We start from the raw sequence: 21,662 nt of genomic DNA on the forward strand, positions 1-21,662 counted from the left end.
TGGTTAAGAGTGAAGCTTTTATGCCATTTCATATTCTGCTGGGATGGGAAAGTTATGCAGAGCCATCTTACCTGTTCCCCGTGTCACAGAAAGACGTAATTATCTGCTACAGTACTTTAAGTAGTAATATCAGATTGTTATCCAGTCCACTCTTGAAATATTCTCCAGCTACTGATCTTTTCCATTCTGCTACCTCATTTCTTTCCCATGATATCACTATAAAGTAAGCTCTCACTGAAGCCTCTAGCATATTTTTCTTGTAACAGAGCACCAGCCCAGGGTTCTTTATTCAGTGTTAGCTGACTACTGAAAACAAATTACTATAGAAAGGCTGAAGGAAAAAGAAAGAGAACAGTTCTACAGAAAGGTACCTCCCACCAAGGTAACAAACCTTACACCAAGCCAGCAGAGCCTAAGGCCCCATCATCATTGCGACTAGGCCTAATATTTCCCCACATATAGAAACTGCTCAATCAATATATAAAGCAAACTCATTAAGTGCAAGTAGTGGACACACACATTCCCATACATTTCAGGTATGCACATCCCTAAATATTTTCCAGGGTAAGAACAGACTCATGTAAAGAGAATGCAAGCCTGCTAATAAAAGACTTGATTCTCTTGGTTACCTTTTGTGGCTATTTAGAGGTAAATCCTTGGACCTCCTATTAGCCTGCAAATCACATGCAGTATGTAGTCAAAGTGAAGACCTATTTGGAAAGGAGGCAGTATACCTTATGGCTCCTTCTCAAGAGCCACATAGTGCTGACTGCTCTGATAAACACAAAGCTTGCGGCTATCTCATTGTCCCTGTCTCCACTCACCACCTCAGCTCAAYTAAAAATCCCAGTCTCTTCTCAGTATTCTGTCTTCTCTGCTCCTCCTCTGGCAGCAATGTCGAGCACTGAGGCAATGTCTCAGTTCACCTGTGGAAGTAGTTTTTCGGACATTTTTCCAGGGTGACATATAGGCCAGAAAAGAACCTGTGGGTAGTGTGAAAGAATTCTCCTATATAAGCACTCGGGGTACAGAAGACTCTCTAGCTTAAGAAGGTCAAAGACACGTGCTAGCACTAAGGAGTCTGCTAAAACAACTATTACAGTTATATTAACTAACATTTCATATTCTATTCCAAGGCAAGATAATTCTGTGTATATATAACCTGATTATATTCATAACTTCCCTACAGAAAATTTAAAGTATTTTATGAACAGAAGTTTACGTCATATGTATTTTATTTTAAAGTATTTTATGAACAGAAGCTTACGTCATAAGCTGGGACCTTTGGACAACTATGCATATAATTAAACATAATTCTTTATCAGTAGGGAGCTTGATTGTGACACCAAAAACAAATTTTAATTTCCTAAAATAAGAAAAATAATCCAAAAATACATGCGTGGGCTCCTATTTCCTACATAATTAAATTACAAAATACAGCTTAGAACAAAATCCCATTAAAGTCTAGTATACCTTTATAATAACATATAATAGTGTTGCATACTGTGTAAGGTCATTGTTACTGAAAAATGAACAACTTCAAGACAGAATCAAAGTGATCCTTCAGATTACATTTATTCTGTAATAGTGGGGAGATCTATTCTTTAATGATGGGGACATTCAGTAAAGTCAAGGAAAGCAGGGAAAAGAACAGTTGATGCAATCAGGACACTACTCATCTATTAGACAGGTGGCTTTTAAGAAAATTTACAAGCACCAACATTCATCAACTAGCATCTCAGCCTTTACAGTTTGTACAATGAACCTAGCCTTCCACAGAGTAACTATGCTAACAAAAGAAAACTCTTCAAAAATAAAAAAAAAACAACAGCCAAATCTAAGAGACCTGTCAACGCCAGTGTCGTCAGTGGAGTGATAACTAGTAAAGAGGGGATATCAAAGGCTGTCTTTTTCTTCCTCTTCATGCTCTGTTCTGTTTGAGCCCATGGTGGTCACAGCTCCTTTAACAATATTTATAATGAAGGAACAACGTTGGAGATGTCAACCCTGATTATTCATAAAGGCTCCTCCTGCTCATCTCTCCCCTTAGGCTAACTGTAAAAGTACCTGATTCCCAATTCTCAAACACAAAAGCGCACAGAGCTTGAAAGAGTAGCTGACTAATAAAGTTTGCATATCCCTAAGAACAAGAGCACACAATGAAGAAGAAAAGGAATGGCAAGATTAAACAAAAACAGTAAGCTTGGATGGGAAATAATAAAAATTTAAAGAGGCAAGAACTTAGAAGCCTCCCCCACTCCTGTTCATTTACATTTCAGTACGTCCTAAGAAGCACCCGTTTTTTCTCCTGAATGCTGTATCTAGGTATAATATACACCACAAAACTTAAATCGGTTTTGGAGCAGGAATTATAGGAGGTCACGAGCAACATGACTTTCAGTTCCTTGAACTTCAACTCAGGAGGAATCTAGAACAACGGATAAGATGGATGCAGCAAACATTTCCGGCTTACAGTTTCACTTTGAGGCCTTTATTGGTATTTAAAATATACATAAATATGGAAAATGCCCTTAAAAGAAACAGGAAATTGCACTTACAATAGGACCCTGAGTAGGATTTTGCTGCTGTAGAGTTTCTATGCATCTCGGAGCACTTAACAAACAATAGGGGCTTGCGGCTAGACTGTCACAGATTTTTCTTAATCACACAAGGGAGTAAAAGAGAACAAGGCCTTCTTTGTCCCTGTGCTCTGCCTTGCTTACATTATAACTGCTTGTTGCAAAGAAAGGGTAGGGCCACCTGCCCAGTACAAGCAAGGGGGTAGGAAGAAAACAAGAGGACAGAGTCACTACCAGCTGAAGCTGCTAGCTAGCTGCACAAGGATAACCCATCTCACAGATTCTGTTTTGGTCCTTTCTTGAGACCAACTAATGCTACAGTCTCGCCTGCCATTTTGATAGATATAAGAATCATATAAGTTACCATCTCCTTGGAAGAAATATGGAGCTGTTTGCACATAGCAAGCTGCTTAGGGCAGGAAGCAATAATGACAAATACAGCAGCTCACTAAAGCTAAGGTGGGATTAAAAGAGGAATAATAAAAATCAGAATCAGTCAGTCTAGAGTTCGATCAAGACATTGGGATGAACTTTCTAAATCTGGAGAAATTCCCACTTCTATATGAGCTTCCTGACTCATATTTACTTCCGTGAGAGACTGGTCCTGGGGCTCAGAAGTCATGAGCTCCCAACATGCACGTGTCTGAACTGATGGCACACACTTTAGTAGTGGGGCTACACATTATCAACATTCATCTGTCATTTGAAAAATAATCCAGTGGACTACACTTCTCCAATCTGTATGTCTGCAACTGCTAACAAGGAATAATGTATCTGCAAAGAATAAGGAGGAACGACATTTATTCTATGCCATGTTTAATAAAAACGGATTTTTCTTTACCTCACCTTCATTAACCAGGATACTCACAGATGATGGGAATAAACTATTTTAGCATTAGCTGGAGAACATTTTCAAAAGGCCTGTAAAGCTAGTATCTAAAATGTCAACAACAAAATACAAGTATTTCAGAAAACTTATTATAGTTGCATTCTAAAGCAACTGCACCTTTCCACACTCAGACCGAGTGGCAAATACACCACTTGAATAGAGCTTTTTTTGTTGAAACACAAATGCACAAGTCAGTCTTTTAAACAGCAGTGATGTCAAACTAGCATAGCTACTTAAGCATAGAAGGTAACCAAAGTTATACAGAAAAGGGGATGGGATACAACTGATCCATTTCTATGCCTAAGAGTACATAAGACATACCTAAGTACATACATTCTTCAGTATGTAAGAACCAGCTACTCACTGAGTAAAGTCTATGTTTAGAGACAATCTAGGGTACCTGGTCTACATAGACATGTCACCCAAGTGGTGTAGCAGAATATAAAAGTTACCTCCAACCAATTTATGCACTATTAACAAAAATAACTTAGCTTCATATATTAATAAAACAGTTGTGACAATGCAGGCTAAGTTAAAACTTGTAGAGGACATACAGATCACAACAAAGCTGACACTTTCTTCTTTTTTTCCCTCTCTCACAGAGTACTAACTATAACAAGCTTCAACTCACATTCTGCCCAGACAGGAGTGCTTCTTGGCAGATGACTACCGAGACTATTCAGTCATATCCTTCACTGGTAGCTCAGGACAGGGGAACACACTGAGAGGAAGCTTCATAGTGGGAAAATGAAGCAGCTTTTTAAAAAAAATCGTAAATTTCCTGTCTAATCACTGTTGGGTAAGCTTAGCTTCATAGCATCCGCAGCAAAACATGYGGATGTACGTGACTGGAGCAGTCAGCTCTCTATTTTCTAAACCACGCATTCAATTTAGATTTAATAAGACGGTAAGTGCACATTAAGTATTCATTGATTACCTAAAATACACTAATAAATAACAGCGATGTCACACATCTTTGTTAGATATTCACATATCTATTATGAAGCTGTTAAACAGTAACAAATGCTTATCTAGAAAATTAGCATTCAGCTAACATAAAATTAAAATCTTATTACATGCATGCAGAAGACAATTAAAGCTCCTTTTTTTCTGAGCAATGTTTTTTTTTCCGCATCTGAAATCACAGCACCAAACTGTCTTTTCTACCGCCTTTCAAGAAATCTTTCCTAGAGCCTCATACGGTTGTGACAGCACATCAACCTTCACAGCTCTTCCACAGAGAAGCTCCCAAGGCAGCTTGCTTTCACAAGCAGCAGGGCTTTGTTTGCTATTCCTGAAACTGATTTTATTCAGTGTAAGGACTTCCTAACATAAAACTCATATACAGTCTTTGGGATCAGGAATTCCATCCCCTTGCCCAAGAAAGTGCACAGACTCTTGCCTCGCGAACAGCACGCAAGGGCTTAAGTGCTAAAGGTGGCAACTTTAAAGGCAAGTGGAAAARCAACTGTGGAATTGACAGTAGCTAAACTAAGGTATTACACCCTCTTAAGCATATAGACTAAAAAAAGAACATACATGCCTAAACCAGTGAGAACCAGTGAAACCAGGGAGTACAAATTAGTGAGAAAAAATATAAAGGGAGGTTAATGAAGTGAAGAAAATGCCACGTCTATGGATGAATTTTACAGAAATAAAATTAATGCTCCAGACATGTCCAGCATTGACGAAAGACAACAGACTTCTGGTAACAACAGAAACCAAGAGTTTTTAGCAATCAGAGAAAGAACACCAAGCCAAGCACCAAAAAGTAAGAGGGTGAAAACGGAATGGAAGCACCCTAACCAAAAGAGCTCTAGAACAGGAAATAGCAAACTAAGACACATAAAAACAGAGACTTCACTCTCAACATTTTCTTTCAGCAGGTAAAATTGCTTTTAAGGTACAAAAGAGCTACTGGTATGAAAAGAGATACATTGTATCTGGTGGGCACTTCCTGAAATCACATCTGAAGCACCTATGTAGGGCAGCATAATGAAACATCTATTTCTGCTGCTCCCAATTTATCAATTTTCAGAGTAAGTCCGTAACTCCTACAGACTCACTGGCCTCCTGCTGCAGCAATTAATTCACTTTTTCTACTAAGCTATTAATTAATTTTAAAAAAGTGTTATTCCATAATATATATAGTCATTAACATCAGAGAACTTTTACTGCATTATTGTTTATTAAAACACAAACTCAGAAAGAGAAAATTGGAAAGAATTAAGGTTATAAAGGAAAAAAAACAGAGATGTGTCTGGAACATAGGCTTACTCACTCATGGAAATTCTGTTTGAAGCCTCACTGTCTGTTTTATTATGGATTCCATAGACAGCTTCTAATTTAGCACAGCTGTTAACACTCCTGCTACATCAAAAATTCTCTCTGCTGAACTTTTGTGGAGGTTTTTGTGTTACACAAGAACGAGTTCCCATTTCACAGTTTCCTAATTATGCCATTGCAGCTCTGTAAACCTGATCAGATGAAAAAAAGTAGTAGTCGTTTGTAATTTTTGGTCGTACTGTTCTGATCAGCTACTGCATTTAACACAGTGTGACATAAAAGATGCAAAATTCCTGGTCAATAATCAGCTTCGGAATTGKTTCTAGGCGTATTGCTGTGAAACACTGTATATTATAGCACCTCTGTGATAAAACACTGTGTAAAAGCTTTGATCTTCAACTGCCTTTCAAAGTGTTTATACGCATTTCCTTCAACCACATACTTTAAGAAAATTAAGATAAGCAAATACCTCAATTACCAACTAATGAAGGGTAAAAACCTACAAGAATTAACCCTCTAACTGAACATTTAAAGATTTTAATAGCAAGCCAACTCCAAGTAATTAAGAAAAAGCTTACTGGTTAAACATCTCTGCTAAAAAACTAGATTTTTCTTGTATATGTTTACAAACAGCCACTTGTTCTTCCAACTAGATCCACAGTAGTGTTTCCCCTTCACTTTATGTACCTCATTTACTTTAGACAATTCACACCCCTTTTTCAGTGGTTCAGGGCCCCTCTGAAACATATTTTACAAAGTGACATATTGCGACAAATCCAATGATATTGGGGGAATGTGGAGATTCTGATATAAATATTTTAGTCCTTATTTTCAATAAGAAGAATAAAACAGTAAGAGAGAGAGACACCTATCAAAAATGGCACTAAGCAATTCATTTGGGTTGAAACACAAGCAGTGCTTTTTCTTTCTCTGTTCCCCTTGCTCTTACTTTTGCTTAGAGCAGGCTTTTTATTTTTTACTTCATTTTGCTTTATATTGTCAACCAAGAACAGAGTTCCTGAGGAGACAAACAGGGGGTAAAGAAGACAAATCTGTCTCCTTTGTGTGAGAGCTGTAGGCCAGAGCTATCAACTCCTCTGCTATTCAAGACAGATTTGCATATCCAAGGCCACCCGAGGCAGAGAAGGCATTTGGAGTCTGATTTTTCCACAAGAACACATCAGGGAGCAAAGCAAAATAAGGAAACTCCGAAAAAGATCCAAGTAACTACAGAAAAAAAAAATCTTTTCCAAGGGGGCAAAAAAACCCCTCCCATTTAAAAATTTCCTTCTCTAAAAAGGGACATCTTATACATGGAATGACCAAACATTCAAGAAAGTCCACGGACAACTTGGCACAAGAGCTTTCGATTGGCATCTGTGCTGTTTCTGTCTGTATCTTAATACAACACCTCTTCTCTGGACACAGAAATCAAGGATGACAGAGCAGTAAGTCTGCAAAGCCGGGTGGTTTAGTTTTCCAACAGTCCTGTCTTTCCAACATCTTAATTACAGTCAGGTGATAGGGGGAAAAAAAAAAAAAATCAAAAAGACCCCATCAAACAGTCCACTGCACCATCAGTATTTTCTACTCCAAAACAACACTATTAGGATGTAAGCTTCCAATACGGTATTACTGGAGACCAGTATTATTCAATATTTCTATTTGCAATACCTGTTTTCCTAGAGATATACGTATCATACTGCAACTAAATAATCACATAAGATCAACCAAATAATTATAGAAAAGCTCCTGGAAAAGTCACAACTAACACAAATTAAGTTAAAGCTAACCTTTCATTGGGAGTATGTATATGATATGCATAATGCTATGGAAACATCCTATACTTTCATTGACTAATGAGAATTAGTAGCTAATTAGCTGCTAATCTCTTCTCCTGCCATTTTCTCTCTCTCTCTCTCTCTCTCTCTCTCTCTCTCTCTCTCTGTCTCTCACACACCCACACCCCTGTTTTAACCTAACACAAGGCTGTTCTTAGTCCTGGCTTTGTAATAATTTCTCCTAAAAACAATTATTTTTAATGTAAAAAGCTGCCTCCTAGAAAGCCACAGGGGCATTTTGCCAACCATGGTACCATGTGCATTTTCCTAAGACTACAGCTTTTTAACTTCTAAGTTGCTGGATTAAAAATAATAATAAAAAAGTGTGGATACACTTTCCCTTACTATAAGCAGTAGCTTCAGATATTAAAAACTTCATAGAAAGCATTAGRCTTGGTCCTATCCCCATAAATCTCTATGGTGTATGTTAACAAAATCATATTCCATTAATTTAATAATTTATTTATATATATTTTTCAAAGGAAATAAGGAATGTGAATCTGCTAAAGTGGGAACTGAATTTAATATTTCTACCCATGCTGCCAACATTTCTCATGGATTTGGAAATCCAACAGTTCAAGTGGAAGTTTCATGAGAAATATTGACAGCTTCCCGACATATAGAACATTTCCGTTCACAACAGCAAGATCTGTGAAATACTTCACCTTATGCTGTAACTTGCAAACTCAGCTCCAAACACTGACCGTGCAGTGAAATCACAGCCATAATCAAGTTGGCAATGGCTTACATGTTTGAACTAAACTTAAGACCAGCTCAAGCCTTTCCTCACCTATCTATATAGCACATTTGCTCTCATAGTGGCATTTGACACATGATACATTTACAACTATGAGAGGATGAAAATTAGAACTGTTCTCTCTCTCAGACTTACCACCGAGTTGATGTGACCGAAGCTAGATTCCTCCCTGGGTACCGAAACTGTTTTCCCCTAATGTACTTCCTGTCCTGCGGATAGCAATTGTCAGAAAAGGTATAGCTCCTACAACTATTCACAAGGCAGAGCAGAAAGGGAAGCTAACATGGGCACTGCTTTGCAGCCAGCCTTACGATGCCTTCAAGAGTAGCAAAACAAAAATCATGTAATTATCCTAACTTTTTTAAACCCGCAAAATTACTTCAAAAGTATCTTGCATGTCATCAGGAAACATCTAAGCTCTAGTCTCACTCTATGCACTTAACAATCAGTATGACTTTTTGGCTTCTACAAGACTCATTTTAAATGGAAGAGAGAAAATTCAGCAGCAAATCTTTAACAGCCTCAAATAAGGCTGTTTTGCAGTAAAAGAAGGAAAAGGCATATATAACATTTGCTCCACACGTATATAGCACTTGTTTAGGATCAAGGATAGATCATAGTGCCAGATGGTAAAATCATGCAAGTGCCACTAGCCATACCTTCAAAAATACACATGACACTCACAAACCAGCAATACTTTTAGGCAGTTTGGCTCAGTTACAAGCAACCTAGTTCTTGCTATAAATGAAGACAAACTAGAGTTTGTAGGAATAATAATGCAATCTTACTGTCTTTGTTTACTTCACTTATCTTTCAGTATATGTGATTATATAGCCCAGGACTTTATCAGTGGATTGGTTCCATACCAAGAAGTCTTCTGTGCTGGAGTTGTAGAAGCTGCAGGAGAACATGGCTCCTGAAAGGCAATACATTCCTCGGCTTGCTCTCAGTGTCATTCTTACTTTATTTTTTTTTTTCCCCCCCTCCACACAATTGTTCAAGGAAGAGGGAAACAGCTACTGATCTTTCCTGGCCAGGGGCAGCCTATAGCAATTAAGGCAGGCAGACACCTAGCTTCTACAGGAAACTATACAAAACATCAATCAATTGTAACATTTAATTCTTTGAAAAGAGGGCTGCAGACTACAGTTGTGGATGGCTACGTTATAGTACAGAAGTAATAATTCTCATTTTCCTAGAACCTTTTCTTAAAGAAAAAGAAACCTTGGCTGCTAAATCAATAAAGAGGCTTTTGAAAAACATTACTAAAAAGCAGTACTGACTTAGCTACAAAGAGTATACATGATGGACAGTTCAGTTGGATGATAACTGTCTGTTCAGGCTAACCCGAGTCAATCCTTTTCTGTGTTCAGTACTGAATGGATAAATTTCTGTATAACTCATAATTTCTAGAATTGATCAATTCTGTGACATCTTTTAATATCACAAATCAAGTTCCTAAAATAAATATCACTCTTCTCAATAAAAGGAAGTCAAATAATTGGCCATTTTATTGTACAATAATGGACAGTTTTTGGTCAGTATAAATCAACGTGCTCTGCTGTGACACAGTTTTGCTCTTGTCCTGGACTTCATCATTTTTTTGCTAAAATATTCTCCTGTAATATTTGACAAGTGCTTATCTCACATAGACCAGCAAGCCAGAAGTTAAGATAGAAAGCCGACACTGCAGCTGGAGATTCTATAATCTAGTCAAGAAGTATCTTCTTCAAGAATCAATGAAGTGGTACCATTTTCTCTCCCAGATGCCCTTTTAGAATATAAAAATGTGGGAGTTTAACCATGGCTTAATACAGCTTGCACATCTGTACAATATTCTTTTCAATAGAAATATTCTTTTCAAGCTAATGTAAATATGTAATTTACCTGTTCCTTCTGCCCTTGTTCAAATACATTTTTACAAGCCTTTGCTCAACAGCAGCAATTGAATGTAGTATTGGGAAAACTTTGTAAGAGTTTGAAGATTCATGTAAAATCAAAGTTTTGTTTTTACAACATATAGCTGTAATGTTGTTTCAAATATTAAAATACTTAAAGATTAAATAGAGTGGAAAAAAMCAACATTTTTAAAGTTATGTCTTCTCCAAACTCAAATGGATTAGCAGAATAATAGACTCACTGACTGAAATGTTACATTTGCTCTCAGATGTTACATTTGATTCTCAGATTACTGTAGGACTTTAAAAAGTTGTTAAATTTTTTGGGGTGGGCAGACACCTTTACTTATTATGTTGAATGGTTGCTGTCACCAAAAGTAGTACTAGCTAACTTCAAAGAACTCCCCTTTAGCCCTTGATTAGACATTTTCAGCCCACGGAGGTAAAATGCCTTGTTCCTTAGATGAATTCTGTGGTCTCTATTCAACTTGTCAGTGGGAGCTTTTCTCTGGAAACAACCACAGAATCTGGCCTCACAGTTACTTCATGATAGGCTCTTGACTTACGAACAAAAGATTTACCACCTATCTGGACATCTGATTAAATAGCATATGTTATTTAAAAATGCACAGTTTTGCAATACTTCATGATGGTCCAAATTATGTTTTTAATTTTTCACATAACTTCTATTGGATTCTATTGCTAAGCATAAGAATACACATCCTCATTTCATTATGGAGACATGCCATTGAACTCTTTATGAATCAAATATACCGAGAACTCACTGTAGTCAGTAATATACCAAACACAGAGAACTCCACATAGCTGTTAAAAAAACTCTTCACGCAAACCTCAGCACTCACACTTTAGAAACACAAAAGCTGTCTCTTAGTGCACGCAAAAGGTGACACCAGCTCCCTACTTGGATATAGGTGGATCATTATTCTCAGTTGGAAAATGAAGTGAAACTGAACATATATGTGTGAAAAAATGTATCTGCAAAAATGAGGGCCTAGCTAATTAAAAAGAGAACAATTACTTTTTTGTTCCCTTGAGCACTTGGGAAGTTCTGACACATTGAAAAAGAAATTAAATAATTTTTTACTTTGTCTCTATGTTACAAGAACATTGTCCCATCCATAAGATTACAGATATGACAGTGATAGGTCCAACAGGGATTTCTACCAATTAGGTTTCTACACTCTAGGGTACAAAAGGTTATTTTGAACCATGAGTTATTTTTGCACACACCATGGGCTGCAATAAAAGGACTATATTACAAGTAATGCTTGCAAGCGTGGCTCAGAACTACCATGCTTTCTTGCAACTCCAAACCTTCAAGAAGATTCCAGTGAGAGAACCGAGAATGGTTCTATAATACTCTTCTATCAAAAAGATGATAGGAGTGCTTTAATGTACTCGGGCTTTAAATTTTTTTGCAATCAAGAAGGAGAGCAAAAAGAGTACAATGTTCATTTAACAACAGATACAGCTCTATGATGCTGGATTCTGTTCCACTGTATAACGTTATCTCCTACATGCCACCTTCAACCCACAAGTTGTTAAAAGTATCTGTAGTTAAAATTCAGCTTTCAGTTTTGTTTTTTTTTTTCTCCCCAACTCAAAGGCACCGATCATATCTATACTGCATAAAAATAACTATAGTAATTGGAGTGTCTCTATTATATAGCTCACTTCCAGTAACACCAATTCCCCTACACAGTAAACTATTTTTAATTCTGTATTCTATAGTACTATGAATACACCATTTTGTGGATTAGCAATTCAACAACAGTCCTACACAGACACGTTTCAAAAGGATTGTTTTAATGGGATCAAGTTCCACTCAAAAGCATCCCTTTATGTATCCACAGATAGACATACAAAACTTGTCAACCAAGCTTGGCACTTATGTTGAATATTCTGGGTCATCTCCAGAAGACTACTAGGATCATGAAGCAATTAATCTGTTTTTTTTTTTTGTTGTTTTTTTTTTCCTCCTCCTTCCTTGCAGGAAGCAAAAGCCCATATCTGGTACAGCAACACTTTGGCTAAAGTCTTACGCTTATTTTGAAGCTCACATCTTTGGCATTTTATTCAAAGTGTAATTCATCGTAACATAAAAGCCTGATATTATAAGCATGAGTTTAAATTATTTTTAGACTCTAGCATTAGCTGCAAGACCAAAGTGCGCTGTCAATTATTCAGATTATCACAAAAACTAATTAAAAAAAGGGACAAAACCAAAACGTTTTGCAGGTTTCACTGCAAAATTATTTGACGATGAGAATATTTTCTATCAAGAGACTAACAATAATAAAGCAAAAACTACACTCAAGATCATAAGATAGATTCATATTACTGGAAATTTCCATTAGGAAAGAAGGCATGGAATTGGGTATCTAGAACACAGATGAAGTGATCAAGCCAACCAATGTTTAAGTGTCACATTTTTAATCATAAAATAGTTTCAAAATATATAGAMGCATTTATGAATGAAATCATTCCAAATCTATGCAGCAGAGGAAAAATAACTTAAATCATTCATGTATATTAGCCAGTTATAATTTCCATCTGTCCAAAATGCATTCAAATTAGGATCAAATTAGGGGAGGGGAAAGGAAAAAAAAAAAAAAAGGAGAATCAGACAGCATGTTTTACTATTTTCACTTTTCACACCGTTTTCTAGCTTTATTTTCCCCTTTTTAATATTAACTGAAATCTTAAAGAGTAATTTAGTCAGCTGCTCAGCCTGAGAATCACCTTCGGTAAAAACATGTCAAAACCACGCCACCATTTATTCTTTTATGCATACGGAATATTCACATGTAGGCACACCCCTTTTTACAGTATAATATGACTCCTAAAGCAAGTAAGAGGAACCTGCAGATCTGCTGGCATTCATTTTTGGCCTGCTGCCTAAAGAACAAAAACTACTTCAGCTAGGTTTCAGCTCAGGGCAGTTTTACTAAGTTGATGAATAAAACTAGGCTTTCCTCCAGCTAAACAACAGTAATTTGTTTTAGTTTGATAGGTCTTTCTAAATAATGGTGTCATCAGTAAACATCTGGCTTCTTCCTAGCAGATTAGGCATCCAATGAGGAAAGTGTGTTTATAATTCTAATTTGAAACACAGCACATTAATATGCTGATTCCCATAATGTTTGCCTTAACCTGTTTGGAAAAATTATGACTGCAAATATCTTGTACACAACACCTCTAAAGTACCAGCTTGTACAAACAACACAAGAGCCGATGCAGTCTCATACAAATGATTAGAACCACTTCAGAGGCAATCATGATTAGTGCTTTGGCTTGAAGCCATATTTTACACATAAGCAAAGCATCTGTTTCTGAGTTGCTGTCCCAAGCTAATAGACCCACCTCCACTATTTCTAATAGGCACATTCAAGAGTGCCAGATGGCCTATGTGAAACAGCAGTGGCTTTTTCCTGAGCTAGGCAAACCAGAGCCATGGAACCARAGTTGGCTCCAAATCATATTTCCTTGGGCTCTAGGAGCCAATAAGATGACACATAAACTGGCTCCACAAAAGAAGAATATAAATGCTGGTGCCATCCATTATTTAGAATTGGTGTGAGGCCAACATCTGCCCCTCCAGATGATCCTTTCATGTAGGTACAAGGAAAGAAGATGAAAAGTACGGCGCACTTCTGCAGAAGTTGGTGTACTGCAATGCAGACTGTTGCGATTCCTTGTGGGATTTTTTTGCAGATTTCGCAAATCCCTGCCTGCAGCCAAGCAGTACTGCTCAGCTGTCTTTGCAGTATGTTATATGTACTTGACAATTGGGTGGTTTTACATATTTAATAAAAATGTCATATTTCATTAGTGGAACTGGCCTTTAAAACAGATCTTGTGCTCCTTACTAGCAACTGAAACTCTTGACTGCCAAACAGAGCTTGGTGGCTCAGTTCTAAGATCTCTTTCCTCTCCTGTGACCCAAGTTCACATTTAACCAGTGCAGTTTTTAAGTAGATTAGAATCAAGACACTCCACAAGACAAGGAGTTAATGCCGCAGGGAAACCCATAATTGATCTGACCTAGGAAGACTATTAGAGAAAAATCTCTTTATACTTTCTTTAGAAGCAAACAGACAGGTGGCAGTTAGTGACAGGGAGAGAAGGCCATTTAGGCTGCCTGTCCCATCAAACCACATGTATAAAGAGAACTTCAATTTCCTCCTTCTACTATGATGCATAGGGTGCTTTGTTCCACTAAGCTGATGATTGAATTTCAGCAGAATGTATGTCTGCATGAACTATCAAAGACAATTCACTACGCCAGGAGCAAATCAACTTCACTCTAAGAGCTGTAGCAGGTCACATCACCCCTGCACAACCAAGGAAGTTTGGCAGAGATAAAGGGACTCCATAAGGCTTAGACGCTCCAGAACAGCGCAGTCGCAGTGAGCATGCTTCTTGCGTGCTACTATCCACAAGCTACAGACAAAAATCTTTACTTCTGCCTCATGGGGATACCAGTCAATTTGCAAAGCGATAAACCTCTTCAAATACAGCTATCTTCCCCCCACCCAGCCATCACAGACAGAAAAATGAATCACTAAAACAAGCGAAAAAAAACCACAGATATATGCTGAAACAATTGAGGCCTGTCACTCCTCATCACTGAAAGCAGGTCCCTCTGTTATTATGAAGCTCTCTGGGATCTCTTGGGATAAAAGACAGAATAGAAATGCATAAAATATTGTTCTTAATTTATTTTTTCCCTACTGCCAGCCTTTGAGCTGCACATGCAGGACATTCCTTGATTTTAAAAGAAGGCTCTGATGTACAGTCACATTTCATATGCCAAACCAAGTGCAATCCTGCTTCTGTGTCACTGTTCACACTATTGGCTGAGAAGTCAACTAGATAGTCCTCCAGAGCACAACTAAATTAAAGTGCATAACTAGTATCTTCCTGTTACTGCCAAGATTTCAGCTGTTTTTGCTTGAAGGCATTATGTGATTAAGGGTGAGCAGGAATCTAAAACTTGAATCAAAAAATCCCTTTCTGCATTCCTACAAATGTAAGAATGTACTACCTTGTATATATGGAAGGAATGACAGATGTAAGCAATTCCAGGTAATATTTTTTTCCACTTTTTCACACAACGCTAAGAATTTTGTAGGGGTTAAGGGGAATTTTTTGTCTATTTTTCCTAATGAAGGAGCCAAGAGAAAATGGAARAGGAAAAAAGTTACCTGAAGGAAAAATGAAACTGATTTCAAGACACAAAACAGTTTTCTGATCCTTGTACAGTGCACATTAATAAAATAAAATGAAACTGACAGCAAGCACTACCTACTTAGGTATTATTAAGATTGGCATATTCATGGAGGCTTTACTCAGTTAATTTATTTGAAATAAATCTTTCTATCCTCTGAGAAGTTTAATAAGACAGTTGGGAAAAAGACTTAATCCAACATTTTCCTTTCACCCCTGAATCTGCTCCTTATGCTTATTACCACAGAGGATCAAATTCTGTATCCCCTGCTGGACAGTGACAGTCTAACAGAGATGCTGCCCTCATGTCTCTGCCACTGTGCCCTACTCTGCTAAAGAGAGGCCCCTTCCCATCCTCACTTCCTMTGGGGTTGATTGTGGGAATGTACCAGGTTCATCAATTGTGTGTAAATTATTAAGTTTAATGACAGACAATGTGCAACAATGCACTACTTTTTCTTTTTTTTTTTTTAAGTAGATGCCTTCAAACTTACACTTAGCACACTAAATATTTTGTGAAACAAGACAGAGCATTACCTCTCCTTTTTAACAGTCAAGATCTCCTTATTTAACTGTTATTTCTCACCAAATGCTAATGCACAATTTATTGTCTGTTTCTGTGTGTTAGCTCACAACACAGCGGAGTGTCCCTTGTGAGCAACTACCCCATTTGCACATGTCAAGCATTCTATTCTATTTAGTCCTATCCCAACTGCTTATTGTCTGAAACAGAATCATCTATGTTCTTATCTAAACAGCTAATTTAATATCTTTGGATAAAGGGGTCTTGTGTTTTGGTGAGCTCCAGGGGACTAACTAGTACAGAGAGGAGCCTGTTGAATACACACATACAAAAAAAGGGAGAGATAAGAGGCAGGCGGTCTGATCTTTACGACACACTGATTATTCTATCAGGAAGTAAAAGCATAAATCTAGCTCCTGACCTAACAACCTACTATTTTACTTCCCTTCAGCCTATATTTTCTTTTATAGCCAATAAAACATTAAACATTACCAAAGGTTAGGTTCTCACCAATATTTTCATTAAATGACAATAAATTTAATAAAGTTAAGTCAAGCAGATGTTTTGCCAGTTGCTGTCCTGACAGTCTGACACACCTTCTGCAATTCACTCCAAATACACTAGCGCCACGAGTACCAAGAAAGTCCATCYGGAAAATGACACTGAATTTGAATCAGTCTAATGATCCTCTTAATGTTCTAATGGGAAATCTATAGACTGATGTCAAACAGAGCTCTTTTCCAATATCTGCTGGAGTATTTGTTGTGGAGGTAAAATGGTTTCTCTAGCTCCTTCTTCTTGAACACCTTATCCCAAAATAACAGAATCAGTTGTTAGTCTTCTTGGCTGACTTCCTGCATTTTAGATGAGGGCTTTACAGAGTCATCATGACTTTTACTTCATGTGAATTAAGGAGGGAAAAATGAGAAGAATTACGGCTTGGGTTGCGGGCGGGGAGGAGAAAGAGGTACACGGAGGAATTTCAGAAAGCCCTGAAAGGCAGCAGAGACCAAGTCTTTTGTCCGCTGCAAAGCTAAGGTCCCCAGCTACCAGGCTGTATGCGTATCAAAGACAAGCAGGGTGGACAATGGGTCTGAAAAAACTCTATGAGTTTTATGGCCTATCAATTTGGGAAAGAATGAGAGAGCATGCAATTGTTTTGCATCAGATCTATAGTAATTCACTCACAGTCACCAACAGCAAACTGGCCAAAACTTACAGAGAAGACAAAGAGCCCTGCTGGGAGGGACATCGCAGGACAGATCTTCCATCACAACAGAAGCTTTTCCCAAATGTTCCAGACTAAAGAGCTCCCTCAGTGACCAGTATCAGTTCGCTCATCAAGCACTGGAACTTGAGCTGCACATTCTCAAGTGCCAGCTGCCAAGTTTTCAGAGATACATACTGTGAATCATCTGTACTTCTCTAGTTCTAGATCCACTTAAAGTTAAATTTCTTAAAGACAATCAACAGGGCAATCTCTACAACTCATTCATCAAATGCCAAGGTGTTTTCTAAGCCTTGACCTATACTCATCCAAAACATATGCAATGTGGACCATCTAGCAAGGCAGCAATAGACAGGAGGGCAGGTTACAGCTTCCCTGAGCCTGTTCTGTGATGCTGTGTGAGCTCAGAAGCTACTCATACACATGGGCAGCTTCTGAATATTTGGTCAATTCATCAGTTGGTTTATAATTAAGTTCATTATTTGGAGCTTTTTGGCTCCTACCCAGTTGCAATAACTTGTTTTAAAACACTGTATTAGTATCATAACCAATTATGTTTTCAGCAATTTAATTCTGAAATAACTGCTCTTCTGATTGCCATTTGCAGTCCTGCCTTCTGTAGAGCGAAGTGTGTGTGCGTGCGCGCGTGTCGGGGTTGGGGGGGGGGGGGTAGGATAACTGAAAAAGCCAAATACCACCTTACTAGGTTTTAATTTTCCACCACCTGACATAATACAGCTTCTCATCCACGCAGGTCTTGAAGTCACAGGCCATCTCCTTTCTCTTGGCAAAGGAAAACAAATTAGCCCGAGAGAGAAGGGGAACAGAAAAAAGAAAATTGTCCCATCTGCTCTCTTGGCATGTGATGGCTGAATGCAAACAGAAATTTTTTTTTTTCTGAGCCTCCCCCCGCTCCGCTTAAAACACACTGCCCCAGATATCACTCTATTTTACATCAGCCTCATCTTACTTGGATTTACGAAAAGCTTTTATTTAAAGAAAAAGCTTTTTAAACAGAAGGGGTAAAAGAACAATATATTAAAAAAAMMMTGCATTTTTGAACATGTTTACAATCTGTAAGTTTGCAAAGGGCCACTAAGAAAACCTGTAATCCACCATTTGCAACAACATTGTGATTTATACAGGGTCCAGAACTACTAAGCAATACAATCTACATTTATTTTTTCTTACAAGAAAAATATCTTTCTGCAGTAAGAAGGATGGAAATTCAGAATTACAGTTCACACTAAAATCTGTAATAGACCTAAAGTGTTCCTAACAGCATTTTGAGGAATGGGGGAAAAAAAAGAAAGAAATGGAAAATAATTTAGCTCACTTTATATTGTTCAATGGCAACTGCTGCTTTACTGCTCTACTGAAGGACACTTATTAAATATATTTGTTATAATCTACTTGTATGATCATTTCAGAAATAAAATATTACTGGACTATGGAATCATAGCAAGCTTGCAAATTAATGCTCATGTGATATTATAAAAAGGTTTTAAAATACATTTTCCAAAATATGCCCTTTCATACTTTCTAAAAATGAGAATTGTAGAAATAAAAATGTGTTTGTATCTATTTTAAATCAAATAGTAGTAATAGTAGTAGTTACTTCAAGTAAGCCTTTTTCTGTCATGGAGCATAATTTCAAAAACATTTACTTAGAATATTCAACCATATGAGGACTATTTTAGAGCAGATAATTCATCCTGATTTATTCACTTAAGTGACACAAGATATTCCAAGAGTAGCTTTCAACAATGCTTTTTCTTTTTTTTCTTTTTTGGCAATATTTAAGATTTTTGTATATGTTTAGAAATGTTCTCACAAGTCTTAAAAAGTGTTTTTTACCTTACGTGGAAACCATTACCTCAAAATATATGGATATGGAACATCCTGCTAAGAAGACTTAGCAAAGGGAAGGGGAGGATTGGCCAAATTATTTAACAGCTATTTCATCAGGAATTCACAAGCAATATACTCTGTTGCACAATTAACCTAGCTGTATATATATTCTTTCCAATCAGCCTTACTAAGTAAGGAGACATGAATATCTTATTAAGCATTAAACAGGWTCTTAAACAAGCCATACTAAGAAAAGAAGCTGCTCAACGACTGTTTTTTTTTCTTCATTACGACACTGAAAATATATATCCTGAACATAAGCAGGTCATTTCACCTAATTAAACAAATTCTTTCTCTATTAGGAAGTTTAAARCCTTCACTGAGTGTAAACATGACAGACTGAACGAGAAGGAAATTTTATCCATATAAACAATTGTAAATATTTTCTACTTTAGAAAAACTACTTTGATGGCACACATTTTATTATCAGTGGAAATGCAAAGGGTATGCAACTACTAACAAATTCTAATTCTGAAGTTTTATGAATATAGCAAAAGATACAAGAATGTACTTAATTTTACCCAAAGAAAATGAGAATGAACAGTTTTTCTGACTAACTTTTAAATAAGGAGGTAGAAGATGATTTTATAACCAGATGATTTTTATAACCAGAACTATTTCATGTTTCTTTTATATTCTTTTATATTCTTTATATTTCTTTATATTTCTTTTATATTCTTTATATTTCTTTTATTTATATTCTTTATATTTCTTTTATATTCTTTTATAGTTTTTGCCATTAAAAGTTATTTATAAAAAAACTTTTCTTTTTGAAAATTCATGATATGGTTAGTAGGAGTAATTTACTCTGTATTTCAGAGCATAAAACCTATTTACAGGTTCAGGAAAATTACTAAAGATGTAACAGTATCTTTGAAACAAAGGGTGAGTCTTAACACTGAGTATAAAAGGAATGTAAATGTTTGGAGAGAGCAGAGTTCAAGATACACATACACATACRTATACATATACACATACATTATATATGTATATTTAACTGCAGAAACACTTGAAGCTTTCTCTGAGCTCCCTCTCGTGAGCATTTACCGGCAGTGCGCAAGCATCACCAACGGTTCTTTTTTGTTAATGCATCACGCCCTGAAGACGCTTGAAAATACTAAGCTCTGGTGCCAAAGATATTCATACCTAATTACTTGTCTGTAGAAGGAACAGAATATGGACAAAAAAAAAATCTGCCTTTGTCTGCTGCTTCCACAGAACTCACCTCGCCACACTGCAGCAAGGAAAAATTAAACTTAAGGAACAGGCTTTAAAGACAGTCATAGCACTGGGTTGAGAGCAGAAAATCTGGCCTTTCACCAGCATTACTCATACTACAAGTAAAAATTACCTTTTTTTTTACCCCATCTCAATGAAAAGGTATTTTATAATCAAGCAGTTAAAAAGGCTTTTATATTTTAAGAAACTTTCTTTTATTATTTATATTTTAAGAAACTTTCTTCCTTTATATGCATAGCACTAATCACCACACTGAAACCCACCTACGGCCACGCTAGAAACACTACTAGCTTCTTGGCAGATACTGAGGTCCATGCTTGCTGAAGGTATACATTTTCCAATGTTTGTATTACAGAGCAGGATGATAAGGGCAGCAGTAGAAAGCTACTTGTATTTTACCACTCCAACCAAAAAAAAAAAAAAAAAAAAAAAATCATTCCATGAAAGATTAATCTGCTTTCCACTCCACATTTACAGAAAATGGTCCTACAATTCTGTATCATACAGGTGCATTCAATTTTGCTTTTAACTATTTAGAAATCCTCAAGAAAGAGTGTCTGCTTTTTGGAACATGCTGTAGCAGTGAGGTGATGCACGCTGGCCATCAAATGCTAGTTGTTCACCCCACTGACTGGAAAAAAATGCCTGCTGTTTGATTTCTTTTATAGGATCGCATTTAAGCAAGTAAAGTTTATAGAGATGACCTAGCAAATCACTCTTTGAATCTAATTAGGTATCTCAGCAATAGTTTTCAAATGTATAAATCCAGAGAGAAAGACATTTTGTAAACAGGTGTGAATGACACTGCTCCATCAGGCATTAAATTGGAGCTGTTTCTGAAAAACAGTGTAATTTGTGCATTTAAGTTACCGATATTTTCTCAACTGCAGTGTTTCCATACCAAATACTCTTTGTTGTGTAAAGTCATTGATTCTTCAAGCAAAATACCTCACCATTTTAACTGCAGCATGAAACAGTCTACCACTGTTTTCTTCCCATTTCTTTCCAGAAGAGTTGATTAAAAGTCATATTTATATTACTGTAGCCTCCAAGGTTTCTCTGCTAAGCACTGTATGTACACACAAACACCCAAGAAAGACCACAAAGACCACTGCTCCTTTAGTCTTACATATGCGGGTATCCAAAGCCAATACTCATAGCAAAGAAAAAGGTTTCCTCGTTTTAACTTTTCCCTTAATTTCAGTAGGGCTTTTTAACAGTAGCACAAGGTGCTGCTACACTAACACAGTAAGCTTGGCGA

Source organism: Nothoprocta perdicaria, unplaced genomic scaffold (assembly GCF_003342845.1).
Source record: "Nothoprocta perdicaria isolate Ctin4 unplaced genomic scaffold, notPer1 scaffold_113, whole genome shotgun sequence".
NCBI lineage: Eukaryota > Metazoa > Chordata > Aves > Tinamiformes > Tinamidae > Nothoprocta > Nothoprocta perdicaria.